Below are 22,595 nucleotides of genomic sequence, written 5' to 3' on the forward strand. Positions count from 1 at the left end.
CTGGGGATTTTATTTTACTTTTCCTTGCCTCAGACCACAGTGTTGAAGACTTTCTTTTGCACATTTGGCCTGCTATCAACTGAACAATAATGAAGGCTCAAGAACAGCAATGATTATTATGTGTAATTATAATTATTATTTTAGTGAGCATGATTTGGCAAATGGTATATTTGAGAAGTACATGAATGCTTTCAAATTGACATTTTGGCTGTATATTTTGTAAGGCAAAAAAGCAGCCTCCAAATTCAGCTTCATCACACAACCATACAGACTGAATGTTACAAACATTCAATGTCCTCCCAATTCTAGTTTATTTTCGCATGCATTATCATTCCAATGGTTATTGGCTACAATTTTGCTGGCTAGCCTAATTAAGACTAGCTGATTGTGTATCCAAAAAGTCACAAGTGGCCAGTGCATATCAATGTGTTGGTGTTTATTTACAGTGTATGAGTGTTTTTGTGTAGCCTGACTGACTAGGCTGCTAACTTGATTGACACCCAGAAGAAGCTATGTACTGTATATGTACGTATCTGATATCATTGATTGTTGTCATTTAACCATGGTATGTGATACAATGATTGATCAGAATACTTTTTTATTCAAAAAATGTTAATTGCCAACTTTGGACCAGTTGCATTGTGGGATGGGGAGTGGGAATATTCAGTTCTTATTCTTAGGTTTCTACAATACATGGGTGCAAACTGTATCTTTACTAAAATTGTTATTGAAGTTTATTTAGCAACCAGTAAATTAAGGACAAGTCTCACTGCTAGCAACATTTACTTTTGTGCCAGCACAAGTCGCTCCTCTTAGCTTGAATAAAGTTCATATTAGTGATTGTCATGCTGGGGCAGAGGGCCATGAAAGTCATTCCACAGAAGTGCTGGTTACATCCGGATGCATTTGTTTTTGTTTGTTTGTTTGTTTTGGGGGCTCTTTTTAGTACGTTTGTGATAGATAATCACTTGGTGTGTGTGTGTGTGTGTGTGTGGTAATGTTTCTTTGAGCTTCACTGCACATTTGTTCAAAAGTCTATTTTCCATTTAAATGTAATATAAATAAATAATGCACCCATTTATAATTCATTTAGCTTGCTATGTTTTGTTTTTTTTTTTTTCTCCTGCTCCTTCGTTGTTGTATTGACTGCTCAGGGAATGATTAAGCTATAAATCAGCACACTAGCTCTGATAATCTGTTCTAAAGACCATCTTGTTTGAATTTGCCCATTTTTGAGAACTCTAATGCTTTATGAGATGGTGCTCTCTTGCTTTCTACAGTAGCTTGTCTTACAGTGAGCTAATCCACTGTCGGTGTGGTACAATATAAAAAATGCTTTTAGTGTGCATGAGAAGATACATTAATTATAAGATATATTTATTACTCATGAATGGTTATCTGAAGTTGTTTTACAAAACTTAAGGCCATTTAAGTCCTAAGCATTCCAATTAAAGATCACTTAATTCAGGGGGACCACATCCCACCCATTAATTAACACACTTCGGGACATGCGTGATGACACTCACACACACACACACACACACACACAGACACACAGACACACACAGCACCTCATGCTTATTAAGATCAGAAAACATTTTTCTTTTCGAGATTTAAAGCTTTGATGCACATAAAGTTGGCTTCTAAGAGCTCCAGGTGATAGCCATTAGTAATAAATACAACAAAACTTATAATGCCATTCTGGGTAGTAGTGACTAAAAGCTCTGCAAAAAAATGTTCACCAGTGAGGCACTGTACCTGTTTTTTTTCACAAAGTGACTTTAGACAGCTCCATGTGAAGCCACAACACTCTATAATAGGTAATAAGCCAAACACATGTTTTATTTGAATGTAGGCACAGCGGACTGGTCTGTAGCTTTTTATAGGCAGTACTACAACTACTTCCTGTTGTTCCCCATTTACAGAATGCGCACTTTGTCAAAGACAATCACTTATTGGGACAGACATTGCACTGTAGCTCACTCAGGGACCTTTGTGGATAAAAAGCTGAAGGAATGGCAAATGTAGCTGCCTGGAATCAACAGCACTGTATTACAGTATTTTAAGTAGAAAATACCCAGACAAGACTTTCATGGTTGACAAGTGTGGTAAAGATCTAGCAGCTAAACATTGTATGTAATCAGAACATGAAAACTTTTATAAAAGTAAACTGTATATGAAGAGACCATTCATATTTGCATAGTTGTTGAAAATGATCAATTAGTTCATTCACTGTAAGGAAAATAAATATATCTAGTACTGCAGGTAGGAGCCCTTGTTGTGATCAATTCAATAATAAGATTTGTAAAGCACTGAAAAATGTTAAAGTATTTCACTATATCATAAGGACGTTGGGGTCACATTGATTTGCAGCTACAGTAGTTTAATCTCCTGTGAATTCAGTTAAAAGCTCTTGATCTGTGTTGCATTGAGATTCTTTTTGGTCCTTACTGGGCTGTGAACAAGTGTGCAGAGTATCCAACTATTAGGTATAGTAGCAATAATCAAAAGCATTTTGTTGTTGTAATACATACTTTTTAAGATTAATTTTGCCTTGCATGTTGTCTCGTGCAAAAGCCATGTTTGTTTTTTTGTTTTTTTTTCGGGGAGGGGGTGGGGAGTTGACATTCCTTATTGTATACAGTTTCTTATTTTTATTTTTTAAAGAGACAGTTTTCCTTTTAAAAGCTAAAGCTAAACTAAATAAATTATTACTTGTCGTACTTCAAATATGTTATTAAATATTTTCAGTTATATTTTCCCTTGAATCTATACAATATTATTATAATTTTATGTTCAGTGGTTTCTATGGGAAAAAAAAAAAAACATGATTGAAAAAAATACATTTCATTTAAAAAGTACACTTTGATAATGAAAATTAAACATAGAGTACGGGAAAGGTGGAGTTAAATACACAGATTTATAAATTCACTCAATAAACTCTGTTTATTTTATAATTGTTGCCAAACTCTTTGCCCAGATAAACTAGTACTATTATTGTGAGATACAAATGTTTTGTCAAATGAGAGTGGGAAAGGAGCTTAGTTGTGAAACTCAAATGTTTGTGCCTTTCTCAAGCACTGTCCTTTTGCAAAGACAGACACTAAAAAGTTAAACCAACTCCATTAAACTAATGGCTCAAAAGTCACATGACTTGAGTAGTTCAGAGATGTGCCAGGGAAAAGCACCAGATGAAACTAGGAAAGTAGCAACAGTAGACCAAAAGGAAGAGTATATTGTAGCATGGATGGCATCTTGGTCAAATAGAGACAATCATAGCATGTTTACAGATACTCAGTGTAACAACTGCAGCATTTAATTAGTTGTCCTTATGTGGATATAGTTTCCTCAGCACATCTGTGAAGTGGTCATGTGACTGGGCGTCTGCTACTGTATGTTACAACAGCTAGCTTAATCCCTTTGGTCTCGAAATAACTAGGTTTTTTGTGTTCAAACCCTCAGACATCAAGCTTGCATAAAGTACAATAAAGGCTGCCACCTGAGTGTTCAAGTTATGGTAAACTGTGTCCCTGTTACCCCTATTGGAGTTGAAAATGACAAAGCAAATGATACTGATGCACCTGCCTCCTCTTACAATAAGAATAATATACTTTTTTCTGCCAAGAACTAATTGTAATGCATCATCTAACCAGCCACTGTTTCCTCTGTAATGTATTGTTAGCAAAGATAACACATCTGTCCTTCTTTGTAATACTAGTACCAACTACTCTGATTTTCCAAAGAGTATTAACTGAATGTTCACTTAATGCTAACAGTTTGCATCTTTCAAGATTTAATATGCAAAGGTTTCTTATGTAAATTTGGCAGGTGTATACTATTCTGCAGCAGCTCATTTGTATATAACATAACAGGATACGTCATTCCCAATATAGAAAAATTGAAAAACTTTTAGTAGAAATGAATAGCACTGGTAATTAAGTGCTATTCAAGCCTTGTTTACTGACCCTTCCCATTTGGCACCATGGGCTCAGGTAAACCATGAATTAACATAAAGAGGAGAATAAACATTTTTCACCACCCAGTGCTTATTCTCCACATGGTAAGGTGCCTCCTTTTTACTGTCTTGCCTTTTGAAGATTCTAATAATCAGAGAGGAAGACTAAAGTAGAACACCATGTAAGAAAATCTCCTTTTGTTATAAAAATCCCAAACAGTTTGAGTGAAATATTAGAAAACAACTGAAGCATAAAAGCTCAAACATTAGAAATATTGTCTGTTTTAGAAATACAATATTTCTGTGTATCTATTTTTTTAATGTGAGTTTAAAAACAATAAAAACAATAGAATATGAGTTTAAAGTAAATGTAATTGACAAAATCTTGTCAATTCACATTAGCAAATTTCAACATGTGGACTAGGATGCATTTTATTTTCATATGTGCAATTTTAAATGGATTCTACTTTGTTTAAAACAAATGTACGTCATTTCATACTCTGTTTAAAGAATGATGGGCCTAACATGTTAAAAAAGAGACCTTCATTTAATTTGAAAATGTTGCTGTTACTTGACGCATAGTATCTGTTTTTCTGCCATTATTGTAGTTGCAGACATTCATTCACTTAGAAAAGTGGTCTTCTTATTTCTGTAAATACAAACTTATTTATGTGAAGGCATCTTACATTTTACATTACTTTAAAATGTTAAGGTTATTATTGTCTTATCTCCAGTTCTGTAAAAAAAAAAAAAAAAAAAAAAAATCTTAGTTAAAATGTTGAGTTAATTTTTTAATGCACAGAATATTCTGAATGTTTGCTGTAAATGACAATCAATGTTGGTTTTCTTTCTTTTAAGTTAAAAAATAAACTACATAAGTTTGTGTGACGACATTGGTTTATGTTCTTGAACCAAAAAATAAAAAAATCACATCATCTTTGTAACACAGCGAACCAAGTTCATACACAAGCGTTGGAATCATTAACACTAAATTATAAACATGATGGTATGTTGGACACTTCCTCAACCAATCAAAATGCAGAACTGCACACCTGTACAATTGCCTCATCACTATTATTAAGTTCACTCTCCCACATGGCAGACACCTACTCTATCACAACACTTTGTATCTTTCCAAACAATGGATTTCGGGGAGCTCCCTAATAAAAGCTGAATCTCAAAACAACAATGGTGTGACTATAGTAATTGTTACAGCTGTGTATAATGGTATTTAAAACAGGATTCATTCATCCACTTATCCGCCCTTACTCTGGTCCCACCAGATCAAAGCAGCTGTTTCTCCACCTGTTTCACTTGGAATGGTAAATTAACCCAATAAATACCCATATAAACATTATGTGCAGCAAGAGTTAGAAACCTCAATACATATCAATCAAGCAATATTTATTTTATATAGTGCCTTTCATAGTGGACCACCATCACAAAGCGCTTTACAAGATAGTGAGGAACAATGCACAATACATTAAATACAGTGAAATACAGGGCATAGTACATTAAATACAAACAGTAAAAAAAAAAAAGCAAACACATTAAATACAGGCATAACACATTAAATACAAGGCTAGGATGTGAAGTCTAAACATGCGTGTGTTATACAGAATAATACAAACAAGATGGAGTGAAAAACCTGAAATAGCAATTTAGACAGCAGCTAATAATAGATAGCAGGCTTAAAGAACATGAAAGCAAGAGAGAACAAGTGGGTCTTGAGAGTTGATGTAAAGCGAGTGACTGTGGGAGCTACATGCACTAAAGATGGGAGAGAGTTGCAGAGAGTTGGGGCCATGAAGCTGAAAGAGCGCTCTCAGAGTGTGGTGCATTTTTGCTTGGGTATGACAAGCAAGCCAGAGTCAAAGGACCTCAGCTTGCGTGCAGGGACATAGCGGGTCAGCAGGTTAGAGAGATACTCTGGACCTGTGTAATGAAGGGCCTTTGGGCAAGCAGTATACTTGCAAAAGTAATCCTGAACTTTACAGGTAGCCAGTGCAGCTGGGCAAGACAGATGGTAATGTGATCATGCTTTTTACATCTGGTAAGGATCTTAGCAGCGGCATTTTGAACCAGATGTAATTGGTGTCAACACAATAAAGCCCATATACAACATGGCAATAAAGCGAATATTTCTGAAGTAATGTGTACTATATACTATATAGACCAATTTACAGTAATGATGAAATAAATAAAGTGTTTTTTACAATGTCAGGAGCTATTCACTTATTTTCAGAATATCGTACTGTATCAATAAATTAAATTTGTATCCCAAAAGCCACTATGAAAACTTTGACAAAACCAATAATTTATTTTGTTATTGAGTGGCACCATTCATAAAGGCTTTTTCATGATTTTACAATACAGCATATCAAAATGTCCACAAATACCAAAAAACCAAAACAATATTCCAAGAGAGAGCGCATTGCACTATCCATGTATTATTTGCTAAACATTTTTGACAGCACAGTGGTGGCTGGTCATCAACATTATTATTATTATAACTACATACTTATCAAACCTTAATCAGAGTACCATGGTGAATGTTTAATCTTAGGAAAAAATGTAAATAACTTCTTGTATGCTGTACGCTATAATCATATGCTGAGGTGGGCTTAAAAAAATCTGTAATGCGATTGATACTTAGTAATGGGACGTAAAATGAAATCTGTTACTTCTCACAATTTTCGGATTCAAAATGCATCCAGAGTTCTACATTGCCTTAGTCCTAAATGTGGACATCCTCACTTCAACACAGTAAGTGAACCTTTGTATATTGTAGCGTTTCACGCAAGAGGCAGAAAACAGGAGATGCTTGGTTCCTTTTATTTGGATGCTCGCTCAGCAATCACACAGAGTCCACAGCTCTGAACAGCAAGCCAGCTGACTCACAGACAGGACCAATCACTGAGGAGTCACAGAACACACGCAAGCTACTGATATAGTTTTGCCTGCAAACATACAGAAAGTTAAGCATTTTAAATATCTTGGTGTGGATATTCAACCATCTTTACACTCGACTGTACTAGCTAACTTTAGTACGATTTTCAGACATTTGTGCTGTGATCGGTCACAGTGGGGTTTGATGCTGACACTCCTGTTTCATGGCGACACCTAGAAGAAAATGTAGTGTCTCCACACAGACTTCAAATTTGGTTTATTCTGGTATTTCCTTTAAACAATGCAAATTACGTTTTGGTCCTATAATCACTTATTTAATCACAATATGACGATTGGTAGAAAAATACATTAAACTTCTAACTAAATGGTATTATCACTTGCCTATTTTTCAGAACACTGTGTTCTTGTCAGGTGGCCGCTCTTTGTTTTCCCTCAGTGAATGATAGAGGTGTTCACTCTTTGGCAGATGTTACAAAAAACAACTATCTTCACACATTCCGAGACCTGCAATTGCAATATAATTTACCAAATACTTTTTTCTTCTTATATTTACATCATCACTCTGCAATGCATGCCTATGGTGTTCCCTGGGGGTAGGAGTTACGATTTCATGCATTACATGATATGCTGAACGTGGGGGGTAAAACAAAGGGGTTGGTCTCCACACTTTATACTCACCTATTAAGAGCCTCTTATAAACCATTGGCGATTGATGCTATTTGGAATAGGGACATAACTTTTACAAATGTGGACATTTGCTGGGATACTGTTTAGGATAATCTATGAGTTCTTCCAAAAACCCTACTCATCAGCTGATCCATTTCAATTTTATTCACAGAATATATCTAACCTCTCAGAGATGATTCCAGATGAAACTCACTGATACCCCGTTGCATGCGCTTTGTCCTCAGGGTGCCACGGGCACCTTTTTATACATGATTTTTGGGAATGTCCAGATGTGGCTTTATTCTGGGATAAAGTTCAATCAACTTTATCCACTATACTCTGCAAATTTATTCCTTGTTCCCCTTTAGTCCTTTTGTTGAAAGATGATTCATCACTGGATCTGTCTCTATGACAAAAACGGATTTGGCTCGCTGGCCTTACTGCTGCTAAGAAAATGATAGCCCTGCTCTGGCGTTAATGCACCCTTGCACTCCTTGACATTATTTATATGGAGGTTTCCATCGCTTGGGTTCATGAGGCCAGGGAGGGGACTATATAAGCCTGAGAAGCAGCCGCAGATACTATTAAATTGTTGATAAACCAGTCCTCAGCTATCAATGTCTAATGTGGATTCTCGGGGTCCTGTGTAGGGTTGAGGGGGTGGGAGGGGGTTTGCCACCTGGGGAGAAGGGGAGGTGGAGTGGAATGGGTGAAAACGGGAATGTTTTGTTGTTTTGTTTTATTGTATTGTATTTCCCATTTCCAAATAAAAATATCATCACAAAAAAAGAAGACGCGTAAACTGGCTGATTCACAGACAGGACCAGTCACAGGGGAGACAGAGAACGCACGCAAGCTGACTGACTCACAGAAAAGACCAATCACAGGGGAGACACAGAACACAGGCAAGCTGGCTGACTCATAGACAGGACCAAGCACAGGGGAGACACAGAACACACACACGTTGGCTGACTGACAGGACCAATCACCCTTGCATAGTCTGCTGAGGGAAGCATGGGGAAATAGCACCCGGCCACAGTGGCCGAGAAGAGGGCCAAAACCTGCATAGCAGCTTGTTGTGACTCCCTTCACGTCATCGCTCGGGGATGCCTGCCTCACTTCGCCTGGGGTTGCCAGTCGCTCCACATTGCCTAGGGTTGCCTGCCACTCCGCTTCACCTGGGGTTGCCAGCCTCTCCGCATCACCTGGGGTCACTGGAACTGCTTCACCAGGGGTTGCATCAGCTTTGCTTGGCCGCAGGGGTCAGTGTGGCCGGAAGCCCACCAGAGGGAGCTGATGGCTATGAAGAAGGGGGGAAGAGGTCAGGAGACCAACTTCCTCAGCAGCCTTTCCGCTTCCAGGACTGCCCTGGCTGAATGAGTCAGCCTGGAAGCTGTAAGCAGGTCTGCTGACAGCATTGCCCTTGGCAGTTTTTCCTCTGCCAGGGGTGCAATGGGATAGAGCAGCTTTTCCGCTGCAGGCGTGGACCATCATGATGTCAGCTGTGCCACTACCGGCAGGGGAGCTGACCGCATTTTCAGCCATGGGCCCAGTGAAGCCTCCCTTCCCAGCCCAAGACATTGACCTGGACTGCTGGATTTTTAAGGGGGGAGGTGACCATAGATGCTAGGTGTGCTTTGCACAAGGAGGGTATATGTGGCAAAGTGCCCTGCCCCTGGGATATTTATTTGTGTTGTATGTTACAAGCAGTGTGCTAATGTTGGTGTATAGTCATTGGTACACGGGATATAAATGGGTCTGTGTAACACAAGTGGTTTAAAAATGTATATTTTGAGAGAGGAGATTTATTCGGATTACAATTGCTATCGCATGCTGGAAGTGCCAGCATGGTACTTGTGTTCTGTTCGTCCACTGTCTGTTTAGTGTTAGTATGTTTTGTTTGTATATTTATTATTCACTAATATATATTTAATATATCACTATTTCCAATGGGAAAACGGGCAAATGTGTGTCTTTTCGTTCACATAAAGTCAGAAAAAAACAACATATTAACAAAACATAACAAAAGATTCAGAAGTGAGTAGTTTTTCGAGATTTACGATTATACTGTAAATCTCGAAAAACTACTCACTTCTAAATCTTTTGTAGTCATTTTTGTATTACTTTAGTATAAATACATGTTAATTTGGATTCATATGTTGTTTTTTTCTGACTTTATATGAACGAAAAAACACACATTTGCCCGTTTTCCCATTGGAAATAGTGATATTTTGAAATATCACTGTCCTGGTCACAAAAGCAAAGTTTGTGGGGAATAGTAGCCATTTTCTATACTTTTGAGGCATAAGCAATTAGAAAATAAGACTTACTACCCAGGAACAAAAAAAAATAAAAAAATGTGTTACACGGTGTAATAGGTGTACAGGTGGCAATTCCATGAGTGCTGTGGAGGTCAAGCACCAATGGGGGAAAATAAGGTCCTGCACAGTGCAAATAAATCACCTGTTCTGTCAAATCATAGTGTGGATGCTTCACAAGCAGAACTGTTATTGCAACATTTAAAAATATTGAATCCATTTATACAAAGACTCCCAGCTTTCTTGAAAAGATCTGCATGTCCCTTGTTTTTCTTTTATATTTGTTTTGCTCTCATTTGAGTCTATAGTAGATATAGCAGCCGTCAGTTCTGGCAGATTCGATTGAACTTGCTGAAGTGGTTTTCTCCCACTGCTAATTAAAAAAAAAAAAAAAATAGCCACCTAGCTATTTCATCCAGAGGGCTCAACCTGCATCATTCCTACTGTAGATGCCTGTAACCAGATCCAGACTACCGTGCTTGAGAGATCATATACCTGGAGAGGACATTCATCTTATGGACTGTGGACTGCCCTTGTAACTTCCAGAGACATGTTCTGAAAAAAATTAACGCTTACAAGGCTGACTGCAGTCGTACAGCTGGACTAGAAACTACCATATGAGTCAAAATAGGCTGCAAACTGGTGCTTCGCAAGAACATTGACATTGCCACTGTCTCATCAATGGGGCAATAGGGAAGTTTCAAGCTGTTTCCTACTATCTGGAAAACACAAGTATGGTCAAAACCCTAACCATCTAATTTAACAATGGAGTCACCCATACCTTTGAACATTTACGCTCAAAGTTTGAAATCATGGACAGAGTCTACATTGTTCAAGAGCAGTTCCCAGTCATTGGTGCTCATGCAATCACCATTCACAAATGCCAGGGTAAGGCTCAAAAACAGTTATGATGGATCTTGGTAACTCCATTTCCTTCTATGGACAAAGTTTTGTTGCACTTTCCAGAGTTGCGTCCTTAAGCGGTGTGCACCTTATCAACTTTTTGAACCCACCTGTATTAAGGCACATCAAACTGCAGTTGAAGTGTACAATAGGTTGAGAGGGATTTATTGCCCTAAGTTGACAAGATTGAAGGAGACCAACACACACAAGGGACACAAGGTAAAAGATGGAGTGCATTTCATTCACTGAGCCATCACTAATGTTTAGGAACAGCAAAAGCCTCAATCTTCTAACACTTGCAGTTACACATTCTTTTAGAGGCTTGAGCAACCCGAATTTCACCTCATGCTATGCAAATGCAACATTGCAGTTCCACTTGCAGCCTCTGAAGGATTAATTAAAACACAGTCAACACGAGGTTATCACCTGCTTTATTCACTTGCCATCCACTGTATCTCTAACTACTGTGGATATTTGTCACTTAGGATAACCCTTCAATAGAAGTAAGCAGAAAGATGTTGCAGAGTTTCTCACCAAATTCTCTGAAATTTGTTCTGAAGTATCTTGCATAGTTTCAGTCACAATAAGTCATGACATTCTGTGTACTAGATGTAACTACTGCTCATCAAACCGACAGGTGTTACATGTTTACTGTCTACATGTACCTGCTGGTACAGATTCCATGTGTTTGGAAGAATTCATTTATAGAAATGACAAATGACAAAATCTGAAAAAGTTAGAAGCAACAATTGTGTGAATGTTGGGCCAAATCACCTCTGCAATTGTGCCTATTTGCTTGATGCTTGACAAGGCTGCCCCAATTGCTTCTCCTAACTTGGGCTTTTGTGTTTGATATCACCACTTTAAATAGCTGTTGCATTTTTCTAACGTGTTTTTTTACATTGACAATGTTTTTGTTATAGATATACTTTACAATAGCATTTTTGCTTTAGCATCTGCATTCCATCAACCACTTAACGTATTTTTAAATGATTGGTTTCTTATTATTTTTCGTTACTATTTTCTTTCATTTGAATTCATTGTAATGTGTTTTGATGGGTTCCATTATGTCATTTTCTTCTGGTTTTATTGTGAAATGTCTTTCATGATGATCACACCTGATGAAAGAAGCTATATTAAAGTTATTATTATTTTGTTATTATCTCGGCAAGGTATAGGTTGAAATCAACCCCAAGTCCACACACAGTAAGCTGTTTCTTACTTCATTTTTATCACTACTGGTATGTTTTATATTCACAAAACTATCATCATAAACAGGGGCTTTTGGGGGCTTGGATTCTCATCCAGCAGAAAAGTGTTATGCTTCCAATTGTTTGGAAGCACTTAAATCTTTGGAATAAATTACTGTCCCCAGCTTCATAAATATGTAAATACCTTTCACATTTACTATTCCAATTAATTATTCTGTTAACTGTCTGTTTAGTAATTGAAAAGCTTTTGATTTGAGTCTGACTGAGAACTATAGAATTCTGTTTGATTGAGATCTAAGCCTAATTCAGATCCCAAACCTCACAGCACAACTGAGATGCAAAATCACAGGTCTCCAATGCAGGGTTTCAGCACATGTAATTCACATTGGAATGCAATATGAAACAATAATTATTATTTACAGTATAAAACATTGCTAAAGAGGATGCATAATGTTTGCCAGAATACATTTTCTTGTCAAAATATCAAAATATTTGAAATTAGAATTAATTACCAAAAATGATAAAATGGGGTATATGCACCTTTAAAACCTTATTGTGGTACACTATGTTTAAAGCATTATACAGCAACAGGTGTATGTTAAAATACACAAGATTCAACATTTTTTTTAAAAATGTGTGTTCTGTACTTATTGATTCCCTGTGCTTCGTACATTCCATTAGAGTTTTAAACAAGTGATCTCATTGTTTCTGTCCTAAGTTGAAAGCCTTCTGAAAAGGTTTACTTGTCAGTAATTACAATTTAATAACTGACACCTACAATAAACTTTTTACTGCCATAAATGAAAGTACTGGCACTGGCAACAGCAAACCAGAAATGTTAACTGGAGCCTCCGTTCAGTCTCCTAAAGTATGCATTGTCCTTCTAGCCTGTGCTTCTTCACCACATATACAACCCTGTCCCACCTCTGGGAGTGGGGCAGGTTGGTGTCCAAATCCTCCCTGCTTGGATGCTGTTCAGTTTCACCTCTGAAACACGCCTCTATTATGACAGATGGCCCAATCAAACATTCCCAGACGTTGCTCCTATTACCCTCTAATAAAAGGTGCAGGTCTATTGTAGATACTGAATGTATTGAGTTTAACAGCTACTTTTTTGTTTACTGCACCTGTACAAAAGTCTGGTTTTGTGCTGTTTTCTATCATGGGTTACTTTGGCTGTTTTTAGTTTTTCTTCCTCTGTGACCCTGTCACATGGGTTAAATGACTCTCTCTCTCTCTCTCTCTCTCTCTCTCTCTCTCTCTCTCTCTCTCTCTCTCTCTCTCTCTCTCTCTCTCTCTCTCTCTCTCCTCTATATATATATATATATATATATATATATATATATATATATATATATATAGATATTCTAGGCCCAAAGGATATTAGAGATCTAGGCCCAAGTGAAATTTTAAGTAACCCAATACACCCTTTAAGAGGAACGAAAAACAGTCACGACACTATAATAGGATACCAGCTTCTTCAGACAAACTATGTTTATTAAGAATACACACTGCTTTTGTTCAGAACATATTCTCAATTTAAAAACTTTTTTTTTAGTTTACAACGTAATTCATCTTTCAAGAGTGTCATCATATTTTGTAGAAAGAAAAGTAGCCTCCTTCAGAGAGATTATGTTCATCAAGAGTCCAGGACCTTGATTCAAAAACAATATGTTTAAAAAAATAATACTATCTTTAAAAACTCAACTCTATAAAAAAGTTTTATTAGTATTATTTGTTTATTTAGCAGACAGTAAGGTTGTTATGTTATAAGTCCAGGAAACACCATGGCTTTAGTTAACAGAAGGTTTATTATGTTGTAATTAAGCAAAAGATAACCTGATCAGTTCACAAAAAATTTAATATGTGGTAATTCTAAGCCAAGGCAGGTCAAGCTGGACTGCATCTTTTTCTGTCTTCTTTGTCTAAGCTCTCTAGCTTATTCATTCAGTCAGGAATATGTAATTTACCTTACGACTAACTCATTAAAAATGAACTAGAGGGTATAAAATGAAACTGACTAACACAGGTATTGCAGATCACCATGGCTGAAAACCGGCGTATTGTAAATCTGTGTGCCACACATCTCCATGTATTCTCCCAAGGTTGTCTGGATTGCAAACAGTGCATGTTTTCCCTTTTTTTTGGGAGCTTGAATCTCCAAACATCCTCAACCAGAAAATCTGTATGTCTTGTTATCTAATGACAATGGCTAGCAAAGGACGGTTCGGACACATACTCATACATCATGCTGGTGGGAAAAGGTTGTGCTGCATCATTTTTTCACAGATGTGCAGTGAATATAGTAATTTAGCACCACCAGGACAACATTCAGCACTATAGTGGAACAGGTAAAGGAAGATATGCAGCCAAAAAGGAATTACGTACTGCCTCTTGTGCCAGTGGAAAAGGAGTGGCAAGCATGCTCAGTTGAGTACAGGGTGGTTTTGGGTGCATAAAACCACATTTCATTGCTGTACTTGCAAGTTTGTCATCTCCCTTATTCAGAGGCACTGCAACGCGTATATAGCTATGCCAGATGTAACTGAAGCAAAAAGCATTGCTCTGCGGGACCGTCCCTCTTCTCCTAACATCCTTGCTCATTCCTGCAGGTAGGACTTTTTCAATTTTTTTTAATTTGTCCCCAGCTCGTGGGACTGTGTGCTCTATTCCTCTATGAGAGGGCATCAGCCACTCGTTGGTACACATGCTTGTTATGCTGTTTTGGGCGATCGAGTGGGCTCATCACATCCAAGTCACTAACTATACTTATTAATGGCAAGGTTTCCTCACTTGACAGATTTTGAATGGAGGGCGAACAAGTGTTGTCTTTGGGCATAGCTGGGATCAAAAGCAAGGTTATTCAGTTACAGACATTTAGTAAGCAGCTCACTTGTTCTTCGTGTTTAACTTAGGATAGTTTTTACAGCAAGGGTATTCCCAAACAGCTGCTTTAATACCATAATAGGTGAACACCTCAGTTCATGGTAAGTGGTATTATACAAAACTGTAAACCCACAAGAGATATACAACATGACAGGCCAGACAAAGCAAAAAAAAAAAACAATATCATTAAGGTGAACTACACCACTGCTAACCATAAAACAACCCATCAGCCACTTACTTTCTGCAGTCTTGGAATCCACAGTAATAACTGACCTGCTCACCTGCAATATTTATAGTGATATCACTTAAGGATAAAAAAGCTCATTAACATTTATATGTGAAATGCGGGTTTCCATGCGAAACTGGGTGTGGATTTTCCCATTATTTTCGTCATTTACATGAAAATAAGATTCACCTACCCCTTTCTTTGGCAGTTTTTTTCAGCCGCAAGCCTGATTTACAATAGTGCACGCGCAAACCCATTTTCAATCTTCTTATAATTATTCAGCATATTATATAAATATATGTAAGCAATTAATCAAAAACAAATATTTAAATGGCTTGTCAGATTCGTACGTACTAGAGGATATAAAGATGTTTCAGACTCCTGTAAGTTCATCTCTACATTCCCGTTTCCATAATCAGTGGGAAGACTTCAGATAAATTAAACTGTTTCTATCAAAGAGCCATCCATCTCTGCCACATACACCTTTCAGTCAAAAAAGGTGATTGCACATTGTACAAAGGAAGACAAGTTTTAGGTTCATCCGTGACAGGCTGTTGTCTATAAATCTGCAAAACAAATATTGAAAATTCCATACAGAAAAGTTGTGAATTAATTGACCACAAAAGCTCTTAAAGGTGAACATTGCTTTTTCTTTCAATTTTGTTTATTCTTGGCTTCATTTTTGTAAAGTTGCATCACAAATCTATAGTAATTGTCCATATTCAAAAAGTGACTGTATTTTGGTAAATGTGGCAATGAACTCCTGTCCAATGTATGTGAATCCTTAGCAAGTCATTGTTGGATCAGTGGTTTTAATTCTTGGTCAATGGTATTTTGAGAGAGGTGAAAACAAAGGCTATTTTGACCTATTTGCGAAAATGGATTTACTTCAAACGTAACAGGAACCAAGTTCGAACCTAGCTGTTTAATTCTAAAAAAAAAAATATCCAAATCCGATTGATACCTCAATCTATATACAAATGTTATAATTTTTCGATCAAAAAGAGTACACTGCTCTTGTGCTCTTCAGCCTGAACCTGGAGCAGGGAGTCTCCACCAGCTCTGGAGCCACTCCAGAACCAGAGCTGGCAAAGCCGGAGCACAGCCAATCCTACAACATAGCTACTCTTTAAGCCATTAACAAAAACAACAGTATATAAAATAACACAATAATACTTTAAAAATTAAACATTAGGTGAATTTATTGGAGATCATAACAGCTCATTATTTTCTTTATATTGTCATTAGTCAAAACATGTTATATGTACAAAAAGACATATTTAAAAATCAGATTAGCTATTATCATTTAAACATACAGTATACACATAAACAGAATGATTAAACAAATTATCCAGAAATTTTTTTAATGGTGCTACCACACAAACTAATACATTACTCTGCTATTAACTTGATGACCAATCTGACATGGTTTTGTGCTTAAAAAAAAAAAAAATGCAATAGCAAAACCAGGTCAACAAAAACTGAAAACTGTAACAATTTTAATTTTCCCAGGATGTCTGGTAACCCTAATGTAGTTCCAGGGACATTTTTTTGTTTTTTGGTCTACTTGTTTCCTCAGAAACTAAACCACAAAATGTTTACTTTGTAGTCAGGTTACCTTGTATAGTTAGTTTGTTATGTGCAAAAGGACCAAGTCCAGAAGTTGTTCACACTGAGGTTTAGCAAACAGACTGAAAACACCTATTTATGTGGACTCGGTGTGGTTAGTTTTCCCAAGCAGACTTTGTTGTTCACACTTCATACCAAACCATACCGAGTGCAGACCAAACCCTCTAAACGGACCCAGTGTGAACACAGCCTTATTAATCAGGAAATTATAAAATAAACATAATTGTAATACAATACTTTACACTTTGTATTGCTGCTTTATTGTACTTGATTGCATATAACATAAATGTTATATTATATGACAAGCAAACTCTCTGCCAATCACTTTCATTGGTAATCCTGTGATCATACAATAAAACAAAAATCATAAAGATTCCACTGGTAGCAGTGGCAGGTTAGAGTTTTTACTTCCCTTCACCTATTTATACTTAATACGAGTATATATTTTTTTGTCACTCACCCAATCCATCCTCAATCACTTTCTGATACTTTCTAGACTGCTGGACAATCAAAACAAAAGATCATCAGCCCAGCTTTCATCACCGTGTAAGGATGAAAAAAGTAAGTTGGACTCTGACACGACCGCCATTATAGAGGCCTGCATGGAAAAAAATTGGCTGTACTTTGAACACCAACTCACTTGGCTTGAAGAAATGGGGCAGACAGCTGTTTGGACAGCCGTCGTCTACTGATGACATCGGGGATCTGCTTTTTCTGATTTGATTTACATTTATATTTTGCAGTCTTTCTGCAGGACTTTCTTTATTTGCTTTCTATATTTTGGACTTGATCTAGGTAAATTACAACTGTACAGTACTCTTTGAGTAAACTTTTTTTTGTTCAAAGCTGTAATGGTTAAACTGAACACTGTTATATGAGGAGGAGGTTAAATGTCAACAAAACTTCCAAAGAAAATGTACAAAATGAAGTTTACTTGGTAGAAGCATCTTCTGGAGAAATTACTGCTATGAGTCTTTTTGGATAGGTCTCTACTAGCTTTGCACAGTAGGATGGTGCCATTTTTGCCCATTCTTCACAGGAAAATTGCACCAGTTCTGATAAGTTTGTTGGGGATCGTCGATGGACTGCAGTCCTCAAGTCTCGCCATAAACTTTTGATTGGATTCAAGTCAGGACTTTGACTGGGCCACTCAATAATATTATTTCTCTTATTTTCTCTTCTTGTTCCGCTCCAGTGTGGCTTTGGCTTTGTGCTTCGTGTCATTGTCCTGCTGAAATGTAAATTTCCTAGCCAGTTTCAGAGTCTTGGTTGACTCAAACAGGTTTTCCTCAAGGATTCTCTTCTACTTTGTACCATCCATTTCCCCATTCTATCCTGACAAACTTCCCAGTCCCTGCTGAAGAGAAGCATCCTCATGCTTGACAGTTGGGATGGTGTTGACTGGGTGATGTGCAGTGTTGTGTTTGCTCCAGACATAACGCTTGGAATTTAGACCGACCATCGTCTGACCACAAAACCTTTTTCCACATGTCTGCAGTATCATCTACATGCTTTTTCACAAACTCCATATATGCTTTAAGATGAGGCTTTTTGAGTAATGGCCTCTTCCTTGCCACCCATCCATACAGGCCAGCTTTGTGTAGGGACTGGCTTGTTGTTGATGTGTGAACACTGACTCCCATCTCGGATACAGTACTTTGCAGATCTCTCAAGGTCAAGTGACATCCCGAACCCATCTCCTGCTGCTCAATTTGGGAGGGCGACCTGATCTGGGTAGTGTCTGGGTGGTAAGATGCATCTTCCACTTCTTAATGATGGACTTCACTGTGCTGAGAGGGATAATCAGCGCCTTTTTTTTTTCTTGTACCCTTCTCCTACTCTATGCCTCTCTATCACTTTATCCCTGACTTGTTTTGAAAGCTCCTTGGTATTCATGGTTGCTTTGTTGGATCACTATGTGAGCTGTACCTTGAAAGTCTGTATATACCTGAGGGAAATTATCTACAAGTTAAACCACTTTGAGTACAAACAGGCTGAAACCATTTCACTAATTTTGTGACCTTTGAAACAAATCATTTGCACCTGAGCTGATTTAGGGCTGCAGTAGCAAAGGGGTTGAATACTTATGCAACTGAGATTAATCTGTTTTTCTCTGTAAATCTTATTTATATTCTATATGCATTTCTTAACTTTATCAATGTGGAATAGTTTGTGTAGATTCTACATGTAAACTTTGCAGGGGGGTGAATACTTCTTCAAACCACTGTGTATATATATATATATATATATATATATATATATATATATATATATATATATATATATATATATATATATATATATATATATATATATCTATATCATGTGTTTCTTTCTTATTTTTAGCCTACTGTATTTACGTATTCACAATATAGCCTACTATGTGTATATATTTGTTCGCGTTTTTGTTTACATGAACATTCTATGCTCTGTTACTTTCTTCAACAGTTTAGTATTTGGAGAGGGGGGCTTTTTGTCCTGTGCCATCACTGTCACAGGAGTTTCTTGTGGGAAGGGGGTCTTCGGGTCTGTTCTTATCTGGGTCCATGTTTTGGGCTTTTGTGGAGGAGTACGACTTGTGTTTTTTTTTTGTCTTGGTTCTGGGGGGTTTCAGTAGCTACATGTGGGAGAGTGGAGGAGGGGACCTCATGAGAGTTAATATTGTTCTGTTTCTTATTATTTTGACTACCGCTGTATCCGGACTATTCGTACGATACCTTGCTTATTTGCTTTTGACACTTAAACTTATTTTCGATTCCCATGACTAGTATTTCTGTTTTATCCTGGAAAGTGCAAGGCCTAAACTCTCCTACAAAGGGTATAAGCTGTCTGGATTTATTTGCGTAGGAAAAAAATAGATGTTGTCATGATTCAGGAGTCCCATCTGAAACAGCAAGACATTCCTAGGTTAGCTAATAAATATTATTACTTAGCAGCCTCCTCTTCTGCAGAAAACAAAACTAAGGGTGCTCTGATTGTATTATGCTGTAACTTTCAGCTTACTATCCTGGACCCAGGGGTGGATGAAGCTGGAAGAATGGCATATTTAAAAACTATTATCTCAGGTAAAAAAGTAACTTTTGTTTCAGTTTATGCTCCTGTGACTTTTGATAGAGAATTGTTTAGTTCATTAACTAAATTACTATTGGAATTGTCTGACTTCTGTTTAATCTATGGTGCTGATACAAATAAGGTAATCAATCATTCTCTTGATAAATCAGGACTACAGGAAGGTAGATCACAGCATTTAGCATCATGTGCACTGCAAAGGCTCATTTCTGATTTAGGTGTGATAAATGTTTGGCGTGTTTTCAATCCCTTAACTAGAGAGTTTACATTCTTTTCACCTAGACACAAATCATTTTCTAGGATTGATTTTATATTTCATCGAGGACCCTTTTCTCTGAAGTGCATATTGCTGAGCTGTTGCCTATGTCACCATGCAAACCTTTGCAAATTTGTACTAACTGATACCCTGACTGGTGCTCCACGGTGGCATTTTAATACCACATTATTACAAAATGAATCCTTTCAGACACCGTTTCATTCTAAATTAGAGTTCCTTAGCTTTAATCATGGTTTGGTTGATGATACCTGCATTGTCCGTGCACACTACATGTATTGTGAGTAATAATTTAATGTGCACAATAGTGTCAGAGACTTACCCGTGACCACCGTCATATCAAAAGCCCCAGCAGTCCATGCGTATCTTTTGGTCAGTAGCTTATTGTGAAAGCGGAGGTGGCTTACATTGACTGAAAATAAGCGATTAACACTCAGAATGCGACAGGCAGAGGCACTGTAAAGTGAAACAACACGGCTTAACTTTTAATTTTAACATGTATTCCTGCTCTGATATAAAAACTTAACTTAACACATGTATTCAATATGTGCAGTATGCGATGTATGAGTGTCATTGCCATTAAGCGAATTATAGTTTACAGAGGTAGTAAATTGTAATCAAATGGTGCACAGCATCAGTTTCCTCATGCACATGTGTAACGGCACAGCACACATAATTTTGATTAGGATAGTGACGCGAAGGCTTGTTTAAGCTATTTATTTTACTTTGTGTAAAATTTTAAACCAGTAGCCAAAAAGTAGCTGAAGATGTCAAGGAAGCGAAATATGAAGGCGAGTGACAAAGTGCCTGCCCCTGTGTATATTATCTGTTATATGTTGCGTGTGGTGTGTTAAATGTTGGTGTATAGACATTGGTACACGGGATATAAACGGGTCTGTGTAACACGAGTGTTTAAATGTATATTTGTTTTTAGGCACGAGGATTGCACAGCACTTCACGTGCAAGTAAAAAGTAATAATATGTGAGCACGGGGAATTGCACTTTATTAATTCACGTGCATTTGTACCGAGACTCCAACTGAATGATTGATTAGCAACTGAGTCTTGGTACAGCTGCATAAAAACAGCATGTGTTCACCCACTCGCGGTTGGGTGTTCGGTGAGTGGAGAACGGGATAGGAGACGGAGGTAATAGTGAATAATTGTGCGAATAATATTTAAAATATCTACTCACCGTGTTTTGTTTGTTAGTCCATTGTTTGTTTTGTTTAAGTCCGCTTTGTTTGTATATTTATTTTGGCGAATGTGCCGTGTCCTGTTTTTGTATTGTTACAGCCATTTATTTTCTGTTCTGTTTATTAAATGCTGAGCAAAAACATTGGCTCAGCTCCACCAAACTCCACCTCTCTCTTTGTTTATTTTCCTGCTTCTGGTCTGAGGCCACCCACTCCGGCAGTCTTTGTGACAAGGCGGAGCACAGAAGATTCCAAAATCATTAGCCCAATTGATTATTTTTTCTTTATAAAGCAATATGCCTGATTTGCAGTGCTACGGTTGCAGTTATGAAAGATTATAACACATGACTTCTGAAAATGACCCTTAAAACAGCTGTATTGTGGCAAAGTGAGTACAGATGAAGGCAATGCAGAAGTGCAGAAGAAATAGACAAACAACGACATACAGGTGCAAGGATGTTTATTGAGTTTTCAATGTCCAGAGCCTGATGGCAAACAATTGTAAATAATAAATGTTGTAAAGTGATATAATCCCGGGTTTGACTCACAACCAAAAGTCCTGTTCTTTTACACCGACACGTAACACAGAACACATACACAGGTCCTACAGTGAGTGAATTAGTGTACGTGGTGCAAAGACAGTTCTTCGTAAAACAAAGGGAAGTGCTGGTGTCTAAGTTTGATGCTGGCCTGAGGCTACAGCTCTGGATCATTTTAGTAGTCTTAGAAAACAAACAAACAAACACTTACTAGATAAATGAACAAAACTCAACGTTCACGTTTAATCACCAGTTTTCCTTTTAGGTTTGTTTCTAACTATTTACCAAAGGAACAGATCACTTTCACTACTACCCCTATTTATACCCTCCCTCATGACCCCTTGATTAACAAACGTTTCTGCTCCTCCAATCCGCAGATGCCATGTCGTTTCCCATCCAGGCCATTGAGTTTGGGTACCGTAGCTCCACCCTTTTCTAGGTGGCCAACTTCCACCTAACCCTGGGAATAAATTGTCATGCCATTTAGTCCAGGGTACTCTGTTCCCTTTACACAGTGCCCTTGCAGGTCGGGAGGGAGATCAAACACCAAGAATCATTCAATCTCTGTCACAAGTATCCACTGAAAAAATAGAAACATTTTCTAACGCCAGTTTGTCTTTTAAAATGGTTGCTGAGCGTATTACTCAAATGGCAGGTAATATTAACATTAATGTTATTGAAGAACTTTAAGTTTAAGCATGAACAACACAACCACTGGAGTGACTTTTTTAACTTCCAAGAAGCCATGGAAAGTGCAGAATTAACTTGGAAGAAACAAACGGAGATTACAACAGAGGGTGCACCATATATTGCT

This window comes from Polyodon spathula, chromosome 2, assembly GCF_017654505.1.
Source record: "Polyodon spathula isolate WHYD16114869_AA chromosome 2, ASM1765450v1, whole genome shotgun sequence".
NCBI lineage: Eukaryota > Metazoa > Chordata > Actinopteri > Acipenseriformes > Polyodontidae > Polyodon > Polyodon spathula.